This window comes from Somniosus microcephalus, chromosome 13 (genome assembly GCF_052327205.1).
Source record: "Somniosus microcephalus isolate GS21.2 chromosome 13, FLI_Smic_1.0, whole genome shotgun sequence".
NCBI classification, from domain to species: domain Eukaryota; kingdom Metazoa; phylum Chordata; class Chondrichthyes; order Squaliformes; family Somniosidae; genus Somniosus; species Somniosus microcephalus.
This window is the reverse complement of record NC_140999.1, coordinates 36,066,651-36,077,841: the sequence shown is the minus strand read 5'-3', so window position 1 is coordinate 36,077,841 and position 11,191 is coordinate 36,066,651. Positions and strand designations below refer to the sequence as shown.

Genomic DNA, 11,191 nt, shown 5'->3' with positions numbered 1-11,191 from the left:
CAAGCACCCCAAAATTGCCCTCGCAATGCGGGGCTCCCCAGCTAGTTGCATATATGTAAGGCTCTGATAAACATGCAGATCTCTGAATGCACACAAGCCAAACCTTCCAACTCACCCTGATTTTGAGGGAGATACCCGCATTGCTGAACAATCCCCCACATTTTTTCAAAATACATATAAACCTATCTTATTACTCAGTTTACCAGCTTCATTTGTTAGCAGAGAGATTAAATTAAGAGGTTTGTGACAGTTCAAAACGTCTGTGGGCCTAAAGCAGCTCACACCTTTGGCACTTGGCTGAGTCGTCTTAATCCTCATAACTTTTATCCTCTGGTTAGAAGCCTGTCAGGCTGCTGTTGGCACAGCTCTGCACCGCTCAGAACTCTCCACGAGACGTGGCAGCTCTGTGTAAAAACACATGGGCCATTTTTTTCAATGCTTTCAGCTTCCTGCCAAAATATCTGACCTTGGGTTATCTGAGCAGATCCAACGGTTACTTCATGGCATTGCTTTGAATTGCTTGGCTGAAGGAGATTGCAAAAGAGCTTTATGTCCGACCGTTGCCTCATTTAAGTGAACGGTTAGTTGATTTTCTGCGTTGCACAATCAAGGACTGTGTTGCGCAGCAGGGCATCATATTTCTGGGGAATGACTTTTGTGAGAATGGAAACATAACATGACTGACGGAAGAGTGCTCCATCACTGTAAGTGTAACTTTATGAACTCTGTGTGGTGGCTGTGAATGTGTGGCTAAATAAATGAGTTACTTGTGTTAGTGTCCAAATGTGAATTTTCTGCCAATCAGCCAGTTTACAGCACCTGGAGACTTTGTCAACTTAAATTGCCATATATTTATCAGGAATGCAGTGTGATGGAGCAGTAAGCATTAAATAATTAGTCTAGAGTTTAGCTTTGTTGAATCCAAATCTGTCGATGCCTTTAGTAAACAAATAAGTTACATTAAAATAATAAATAGTAAAACTAACCAACATATGTTGAGAGATAACCGTTTCTCATTAATGCAAACTTTTCAAGAGTTGTAAGTCGGCAGTGTGAAATGCAGAGTTTATTATCGGTAAGTCCTGGCGACTGACAACTTTGCGAGTTTCCAAAGAGAAGGAAATGCTGTTTGTGCTCCATTAAATGCAAAAACAATCTCTTACTTTGAAAAGTGAATGATGTTTTGTATTTAAGTATTCTACTTTCACTTGTGTCGCTCTGGGGGGGAGGGGGTTAATTCCCTGTAAGTGGTCCACTATAGTTCAAAGGAATTGAGTAACCTGCAGCAAGCACCTTAAGCAGCCTGTTCTAATCTAGATAGTAGAATAGAGATTGGTCTGTAAGTGCCAGATCCACTTTTACCCAAGGAAGACTCTCCAAAATGTGCCCACTGCAACTTTATGCAGGTTAACAAAGCCATAAAAATGCAAACAAAGCACTGGGGTTCATTTCTAGAGGAGTAGAATTCAAAAGCAGAGAAATTATGTTAAACTTATATAGAACCTTGGTTAGACCACACTTAGAGTACTGTGCACATTTCTGGTCTCCATATCACAAAAGGGATATAGAAGCACTGGATAAAGTACAAAAAGATTTGTAAAGATGATACCAGAACTGAGAGGGTACAGGCTGGGGCTCTTTTCTCTGGAAAAGAGAAGACTGAGGGGTGACCTGATAGAGGTCTTTAAAATTATGAAGGGGTTCGATAGGGTAGACGTAGAGAAGATGTTTCCACTTGTAGGGGAGACCAGGACTAGGGGCCATCAATATAAGATAGTCACTAATTAATAAATCCAGTAAGGATTTCAGGAGAAATGTCTTTACTCGGAGAGTGTATAGAATATGGAACTCGTACCACATGATGTGGTCGAGGCAAATAGCATAGATGCATTTAAGAGGAAGCTAGATAAGTACATGAGAAAGAAAGGAATAGAAGGATATGTTGATAGGGTGAGATGAAGTAGGGTGGGAGCATAAATACCGATATGAGTCTGTTGGACCGAATGGCCTGTTTCTGTGCTATAAAATTCGATATAATTCTGTCTTTGACTCTGCCTTCACCAATGGAGCAGCTGTTACAATACATAGTACAAGATTCACAAGAAGGCCTTAATGCACTATGTGGTGTCAATTCAACAATTTCACACTGATTTTTCATGAAGGAAAGGACTGTACTGCTGGTCAGTAGCAATGGTAGTTCCAGGGACTCAGTGAGATAGGCAGCCAGTGACTGAATCCCAAAGAGTGACAGGAGGCAAGAGAATCTGAAAATAGGAGCAAATTCAGTTGTCTGGGGATGGAGGGTGGGGGGGTGGTGCAGGGGCAGAGGGGAAACTGAATGCTCTCAACTTTTTTCCAATATTAGATAGAATCACAGAAGAGGGTAACCAGGGGCAACTCTAACAAGTAAAACAGTAACCTGCAGGAAACAAAAAATTCCAGTTTAGGCATAACATTTCAGTAAAAATGTGATCCTGGTGTTGGGTAGCTGTATCCCAGTAATAGAATTATTGTCACCATTACGTTGGGTGAGCTGGAAACTGATTGGCTTCGGAAGACAGGAATTTTCTGGACTGACAGTCATCTAAGGGTTAATGTACCCTTCAGCTTTAACATTCAGTGTTAGACTTTCCTCCAGTCTCCCACCTAGAATCAGGTGGGATAATGGCAGAAAAAGGGGGCACAATTGTCAGGTAAGGCCTACAACCACACTCCTGCCCCCAAGCTATGTTTTCCTCCGGAACTGCCACAGGCCTACTTTTCCCCACATGCAAACTTGCGAGGGGGTGGGGCCTGGTTTCCTGTCCCATTTCCCTACTGTCCACCCATGATAATGCCTCTCCCTGGGACTGTCTGGTGGAAGGTAGCAGTAGGCCAGGGGTAGTGGTGGTAATGACCCCAGTGCCCACTAATGGAGGGAAGGGGCCTACTAGAGTTCTCTGCTCCTTCCAATCTGGCCCCTAGGCCTTAACTTTGTAGGCCTCAGTCTTTTAAAGGCAGCACTGTAGTTTCCGCCCTTCCGATGGTAACCCAGTCAGGAGTAGTATTATTGCTCCTAACCCGTCATACATGGCTAATGAGGGCCCAAGGAGGAAACTTTAGTAAGTTAGTGCTGGAGTCACGTGAGCGGTTAGAACTCTAGTACCGCTGCTAACCCGCCCAAGGCGGGAAAATTCAGCCCCAAGTCTCAATATTAGTTATACAAATGAAATAAAACACCCAGATTACAGCCTGTGTTTTTTTTTATTCATTGATGGGATGTGGGCGTCGCTGGCTAGGCCTGCATTTAGTGCCCATCCCTAATTGCCCTCGAGAAGATGGTGGTGAGCTGCCTTCTTGAACTGCTGCAGTCCATATGGTGTAGGTACACCCACAATGTTGTTAGGAAGGGAGTTCCAGGATTTTGGCCCAGCGACAGTGAAGGAACGGCGATACAGGTCCAAGTCAGGGTGGTGTGTGGCTTGGCGGGGAACTTGTAGGTGGTGATGTTCCCATGCGTCTGCTGCCCTTGTCCTTCTAAGTGGTAGAGGTCGCGGGTTTGGAAGGTGCTGTTGAAGGAGCTTTGGCGAGTTGCTGCAGTGCATCTTGTAGATGGTACACACTGCAGCCACAGTGCGCCGGTGGTGGAGGGAGGGAATGTTGAAGGTGGTGGATGGAGTGCCAATGAAGCGGGCTGCTTTATCCTGAATGGTGTCGAGCTTCTTGAGTGTTGTTGGAGCTGCACTCATCCAGGCAAGTGGAGAGTATTCCATCACACTCCTTACTTGTGCCTTGTAGATGGTGGAAAGGCTTTGGGGAGTCAGGAGGTGAGACACTCGCCGCAGAATTCACAGCCTCTGTTGTAGCCACAGTATTTATATGGCTGGTCCAGTTCAGTTTCTGATCAATGGTAACCCCCAGGATGTTGATAGTGGGGGATTCAGCGATGGTAATGCCATTGAATGTCAAGGGGAGATGGTTAGAGTCTCGCTTGTTGGAGATGGTCATTGCCTGGCACTTGTGTGGTGCGAATGTTACTTGCCACTTGTCAGCCCAAGTCTGAATGTTGTCCGGGTCTTGCTGCATATGGACACGGACTGCGTCAGTATCTGACGAGTCTCGAATGGTGCTGAACAGTGTGCAATCATCAGCGAACATCCCCACTTCTGACCTTATGATGGAGGGAAGGTCATTGATGAAACAGCTGAAGATGGTTGGGCCTAGGACACTGCCCTGAGGAACTCCTGCAGTGAGGTCATGTGATTGAGATGAATGACCTCCAAGAACCACAGCCAACTTCCTTTGTGCTAGGTATGATTCCAACCAATGGAGAGTTTTCCCCTTGATTCCCATTGACTTCAGTTTTGCTAGGGCTCCTTGATGTCACACTCGATCAAATGCTGCCTTGATGTCAAGGGCAGTCACTCTCATCTCACCTCTTGAGTTCAGCTCTTTTGTCCATGTTTGGACCAAGGCTGTAATGAGGTCAGGAGCTGAGTGGCCCTGGCGGAACCCAAACTGGGCGTCAGTTAGCAGGTTATTGCTGAGTAAGTGCCGCTTGATAGCACTGTCGATGACACCTTCCATCACTTTGCTGATGATTGAGAGTAGACTGATGGGACGGTAATTGGCTGGGGTGGAAAAGCCCTTTAGCACCCAGACTCCAGTCTGCACATTGGGGCAGGATAATACAGCAGCGGCCAGACCCTAACGCGCATGCCAGAGATGGAAAAGCTCCACTGTGCCGAGGCAATACTGGTGTGCAAAAAGCAATGCAGTGTCCAACTTTCACCCTGCAAGGCAGAGGCAGGAAAAGTGAACAATACCCAGAATCTTCGCCAAAATTTTAAATCGGGAGGCGGGTTGGGAGCGGAGAGGTCGGGAAACCCGGGAGAATGGGTTTCCCGCAGGCTCTGCTAAATTTAACAGCAGGGCCTGATTAGCATTTCAAAGGTCTGTTTCCCACCCGCAGCCAGCCAGATGGGGAGGCTGGCTGGCTGACTGTGGGCAGGTAACCCTGCAGCACTAGGCCGCAGAGAGGAGGGAGTGAGGGATCGGGTGGGGGCCAGGGGGTGTTCGGGGGCCGGAGGAGGATCGGGGGGTGGGGAGGAGAGAGGATCGGGGCTGGAGCATAGGGAAGGAGGGAAGCATGGATTAGGGCCGGAGTATCGAGATTAGGGAGAGAAGCATGGATCGGGGCCGGAGCATCGAGGGGAGAGAGAGAAGCATGGATCAGGGCTGGAGCATCGAGGGGAGGGAGAGAAGCATGGATCGTGGCCGGAGCATTGAGGGGAGGGAGAGAAGCATGGATCGGGGCTGGAGCATCGAGGGGAGGGAGAGAAGCATGGATCGGGGCTGGAGCATCGAGGGGAGGGAGAGAAGCATGGATCGGGGCTGGAGCATCGAGGGGAGGGAGAGAAGCATGGATCGGGGCCGGAGCATTGAGGGGAGGGAGAGAAGCATGGATCGGGGCTGGAGTATCGAGGGGAGGGAGAGAAGCATGGATCGGGGCCGGAGCATCGAGGGGAGGGAGTGAAGCATGGATCGGGGCTGGAGCATCGAGGGGAGGGAGAGAAGCATGGATTGGGGCCGGAGTATCGAGGGGAGGGAGAGAAGCATGGATCGGGGCCGGAGTATCGAGGGGAGAGAGAGAAGCATGGATCGGGGCCGGAGCATCGAGGGGAGGAGGGAGAGAAGCATGGATCGGGGCCAGAGCATCGAGGGGAGGGAGAGAAGCATGGATCGGGGCCGGAGTATCGAGGGGAGGGAGAGAAGCATGGATCGGGGCTGGGGCATCGAGGGGAGGGAGAGAAGCATGGATCGGGGCCGGAGTATCGAGGGGAGGGAGAGAAGCATGGATCGGGGCCGGAGTATCGAGGGGAGGGAGAGAAGCATGGATCGGGGCCGGAGTATCGAGGGGAGGGAGAGAAGCATGGATCGGGACCAGAGCATCGAGGGGAGGGAGGGAAGCATGGATCGGGGCTGGAGCATCGAGGGGAGGGAGAGAAGCATGGATCGGGGCTGGGGCATCAGGAGTGAGGGAAGCATGGATCAGGGCTGGGGCATCAGGAGTGAGGGAAGCATGGATCGGGGCTGGAGCATCGGGGGGGGGAAGCATCGGAGCCAAAGTATCGGCGGCGGGGGGGCGGTGCAACATCGGGGCCAGCCTGAGGATCATCGGCGAGGGGGATGGAGCAATGGGGCTGGCCTGAAGACCATCAGTGTGGGGTGGCAGGAAGCATCAGGGCCTGAGGATCATTGGTCGGGTGGGGTGGGGGGGAAGCGGGGGGAGTCTGGGAAGTCAATTGGAGGCCTCGTGGAGGGGATTAGAGGCCTCGGGGGGGGGGGTGTTCTCTGATAGTGGGGGGGTGGATGAGGTAGGGATGCTGGATCTAACAGGTAAGTGTAAAGGCATTTACCTCCTGGATCCAGCAGTCCTCGCTTTACTTTAGCTGGCTGGTTCTCTGAGGCCTGAGAAACCCGACCAGCCACATTTAAATTTGAAAAGCTAGTTAAATCAATGCCAGCCTCATTATAATATTTAAATATGGACCCACCTCCTGGGAGCGAGTTGGCTGCATGCCCCCCTTCCCGCCTCCGGAAGTGGACGGGTGTGTGGCAAGTTCGAGTCAGGATTCAGTTTTTAACACTTTAACGTCCCACCTGACCCCCAACCCACCCATTCTTTGGGGTTAAAATTCACCCCCCAACCCCCCGTGTTTGAAAATACTGAATCATTGCAGGGCGAAATCAGCATTGGACCAGTTGTGTTATTCCTCCTGTGTGGTCTTTATGTCAAACACACACTGAGCTGAATGCTTTGGAGGTGCATTTTAGTTGGAGGAAGGATAATTTGCCGAGACTTTCCAGCGACCAGGCCTGGATTGAAAAGAGCTTGATGTTGATGAAGAATACATTGTAGAGTAAGTCCAAACTACAGCCTGAAGGGTAGAACAAACAAGCAGTGTAAACAAGAAGTATGTAATCAGCACAACAGGGACAAGAAACACAGAGCAGGAACAGCATTCTACAATCTGTTGCAATTATCATGCCACTACTAATAATCACAGTCCAAAATTTCCAGCTTCCAGTAAGGTTCACCGAGTTGCTTTCAGTATTTGAGAAGGAAGGTGGGTTCCGAGGAGATCCTATCTATGAATCAATAGTGCAAGGGTTGATTTAAAATGATTAAATCCATTTCCATTTTGCACTTTTTTTTACTTCTTATAATATCATGGGTAATAATTCAATTCCTTTCACAATAAACCTGATAAATTTGGCAGGCAATGCTCTGATATATTGATAGAAATGTAAGTTAATCTAAAGTTGGTGTTCCATAAGGTTGCTAATATCCTAGAAAGTCACAGAAGTGTTCGCCCTCAGCTCCACCCCCACCCCAAAAAAAGTCCTCAAGATCATTATTATTGATTTTTAAATTCTTTTGAGAAATTTACACCTTTTTATATTTGACATCTATTTAAGTTCTGTTTGAAAATAACAGCTATCTGGAGAGTTCTGGTGCCAACTTTGAAATCTTTCGCCATCCCAGCATAAGCAGTGTTTTTGTACCTTGATTCCATCCTACCACCGACTGCAAGAACTGTTCCTCTGCTGATGGGATTGGCAGTTTTCTATCTGTTTGCCATGTGCAGGACCAGTACTCATCCTGTTACTGTAGCTAACTTTCCTGCCAAGCTGGATTCTCATGTTCTATGCAGATGGCACAATGGCAACCTGCCTTGTGAAGTGGAGGCAACAAAAAACGGACTTCTCTGACATGTTATGATGCAGGTCTTGGGGTAGTAACAGTTGTGCCCAAAACATCTCTGGTTGTACCTGAATTTGTTGGCCCTTCACAAATTCTTCTTCCTCATCTGGCTGTAAAGCGCTTTGGGACGTCCGGTGATCATGAAAGGCGCAATATAAATGCAAGTCTCTTTCTTTCTTCTTTCTATCTTAATTGTGCAGCACGTTCAGAACTCCCAAAGGAATACCCATCCTCACCTCTTTATAAAGTGCAACATCAAAGTCACCAGCAATAATGAAGAAAAGTATTGGTGGGGGGTAAACTCCAAAATACAAAAATGGAGGACTTCCTGGCCGACAGCTCACTCCTTGATCTTAAATTGAGTGAATAACAATTGTGTGAGACGGGGTACCTGAGTTTATGACTTCCACCCACTCTCTGTATGGCTCCACCAAATGTACTCTGTCCAGTTATGGACACCATACTTTAGGAAAGATGTCAAGGCTATCGAGAAAGTGCAGAAGAGAATTGCGAAGATGCTACCAGGGATGAGGGACTTTAGCTATGAGAAGAAACTGGAGAAACGGGGGCTCTTTCCACTAGAATAAAGAAAGTTAAGAGGAGGTCTGAGTGAAGTATTCAAAATGGTGAGAGGTTTTGATATGGTAAATAGGAAAAGAACTATTTTCATCGATGGGTAAGAGGGCCTAAATTTCAAATCATTAAAAGAATGAAGAGCTGGGTCAGTTAGAATTGTTTTGTGTAGCGGATCATTAAGACATGGAATGCCTTAGGAGAATTAAGAGAATCTGTAATGATGTGGATATATATTTGTAAAAGAAAAAAATTATAAGGATATAAGGAAAGGGCAGGAGAATGGGATTAAGTGGATAGCTCCTTCAGAGAGCAGACACAGGCACAATAAAGCAATCCCTATGCTGTAAAATTCTGTATTGTATAATTCCGTCTGTTTTAAATTCCTTTTTTCTAATTTAAGTTTATGTCTTCTTGGTGTATTGGCTTGACTGACCTAAAAGTATTATTCTGGGTTTATGTTATCCTTGCTATTTAATAATCTATATTCCTCAATGAGGTTATCCCTTAATCATCTCGCCAAACTAGTGGTTACACTTCTCTAACCGTTTCTCATAATTGAAGCCTTTTTCTCATGTAATCATCCTTGTTGCGCTTTTCCAATGCAGGCATGTCCTTTTGAAGTATGACGAACAGAATTACTCACAGTATTCCAAGTGAAGTCTGAACAGTTATAAAGGCCGCAAATTTAATTGACCTCAGAGGGCGGGTTTGGAGGCGGGTCTGTTGCAAAAATCGGAAAAATTGCCGGCGGGCTGCGAACCCGCCTCCACGCGACTTTGGCAAGTGCCGGGTCAGCGGCTCCTGAACTGACCCGACACCAAACGGCGGGACAGGCAGTTAAGGCAGTTAACTGCCTGGATAATCCTATTTTAACTGCCTGTCCGGATTTTGCAGCTTTTTCTGCGTGCTGCCCGCCTTCAGAGAAACACGCAGCTGCATTGAGCTGGGTTGAGCGAGGATCTGAATTGTTGGCAGCTGCTCGAACAGCTTAAAAGTGGTCCTGCAATCTCTCATTCTTTCACATGCCACAACTTAGTTCTTTGAGGTTTGGGAGACATTTTGCAGCTCTACTAATCTTGAGTGTTGAGGCTGAAATCCAACTGCAGTGTGAGCTCCTTGGAATACCCTCTGGCCACTTTGTCTGAGCGCAAACAACTTCCATTCCTCGACTGAGATATATACCAGCGGTATGGGAACCATTTATATCCTCTCATCCTGGTTGTCAGATTCGGAGGAAGAGCAGCCGCAGCACCAACGCAACAAGGCACAGAAGCAGCACCAACAACAGGAGCGCCAACCTTCTCCTCAGCCACCTGATGATGCACAGGGCAGAGGGCATCAGCGCAGGTCTGCACCTCGCCGCAGGAGATACCCCCAACACAGGGTTTACAGGCTGAGGATGAGCTTCCTCAACATGACTGAGCAGCAGTGCCAAAGGAGGCTGAGAGTTCCAGAAGACGTAGTTGCTGACATCTGTGTAATGCTGCACCAGCACCTGGAGCCCAGAGGAGCATGTGGACACTCCTTACCAGTGGCTGTCAAAGTCACCACCGCACTCAACTTCTTTGCTTTGGGCTCCTTCCAGGGATCAGCTGTAGACATCAGCGGCATCTCCCAGTCAGCTACACACACCTGCTTCACGCAGGCTACCGATGCCCTCTTTGCAAAGGCGTAAAATTACATCCACTTCTCCATGGATGGCCCAAGTGTGACCGTGCGTGCGGTTGGCTTTGCAAATATGGCAGGCTTGCCAATGGTGCAGGGCGTCGTAGACTGCACACATGTGGCCATTAGGGCACCCCATCACAACCCAGCTGTATTTGTCAACCACAAGGGATTCCACTCCCTCAACATGCAGCTGGTGTGTAACCACAGGAAGGACATTTTGCATGTTTGCACAAACTCCCCTGAGTTGCCATGACTCATTCATCCTGCGGCAGTCTACTGTGTCTCAGCTCTTCAATCCGCCAATGCAACTTTCCAGATGGCTACTTGGCGACAAGGGCTATCCCCTGAAAAAGTAGCTCATGACACCGTTGAGGAGGCCATCAAACGCGGCTGAGGAGCGGTACAATGTGAGCCACATTTCCACCAGAAGCATCATAGAGCAAACCATCGCCTTGCTCAAAAAGCGATTCTGACGCTTCTACAGATCTGGTGGAGTCCTGCAGTACGCACCAGCCAGGGTGTCCAGAATCATCGTCGTCTGCTGTGCCCTGCACAACATCACACAGCAGCGTGGTTTAGCGCTGCCTGAGGAACAAATGGCTCAGCACAGAGCATCCTCTGAAGAGGGGGAGGATGAGAAGGAGGAAGAGGATGAGGAGGAGGTCGAGGAGGAGGACGAGGAAGAGGAGGCATGCCTTGCGGGACCGGATGTGGCCAATGCAGCAGCACTCGAGCACATTGCTGGCCGACACGCAAGGGATGCACTCATCCATGCCAGATTTGCGTAAGCTTACACTTCAACCACAGGTGGCTGGCATATGGCTATGAATGTGTGGATGACCTTCTTAACACACCATACATCATCTCTCCAATAAACGGTGCTTTCCTATCACTCTCAGCACCATCATTACAAATGCAAGTCACCCTCAATGTGCAACATCCATTTCCAAGAACACATAGGCCAGAACTTTAACTGTTTACCATCACTTTTGTTTAATATCATCACAAAAGAATGACAATCGAAAATATACAACAGAACAAAACACCCTTGTGACTACCCTTGTGACTATTTGTGTGTTAGCTTCCTCTTGCACATGCTTCTACGTGGTGCTTCCCCTGTGGCTTCAGCAGATATAGAGGCACCTTGCTCACTTTGATGCTGCGCCTGCTTAGACACCTTTGGCAGGCGTCCTCTGGGTT

At 48.2% G+C, this 11,191-nt stretch overlaps 1 protein-coding gene across 1 annotated transcript in view; it reads left to right on the top strand.

Moving 5' to 3' along the window:
• The first annotated feature begins 512 nt into the window (after nucleotides 1-512).
• Nucleotides 513-11,191, top strand: part of slc1a6 (solute carrier family 1 member 6) — a 142,186-nt gene continuing 131,507 nt past the window's right edge. The window contains exon 1 of the mRNA XM_086004751.1: nucleotides 513-704. The gene's annotated coding sequence lies outside the window, so the exon portion shown is untranslated. The remainder of the gene's footprint in view (nucleotides 705-11,191) is intronic.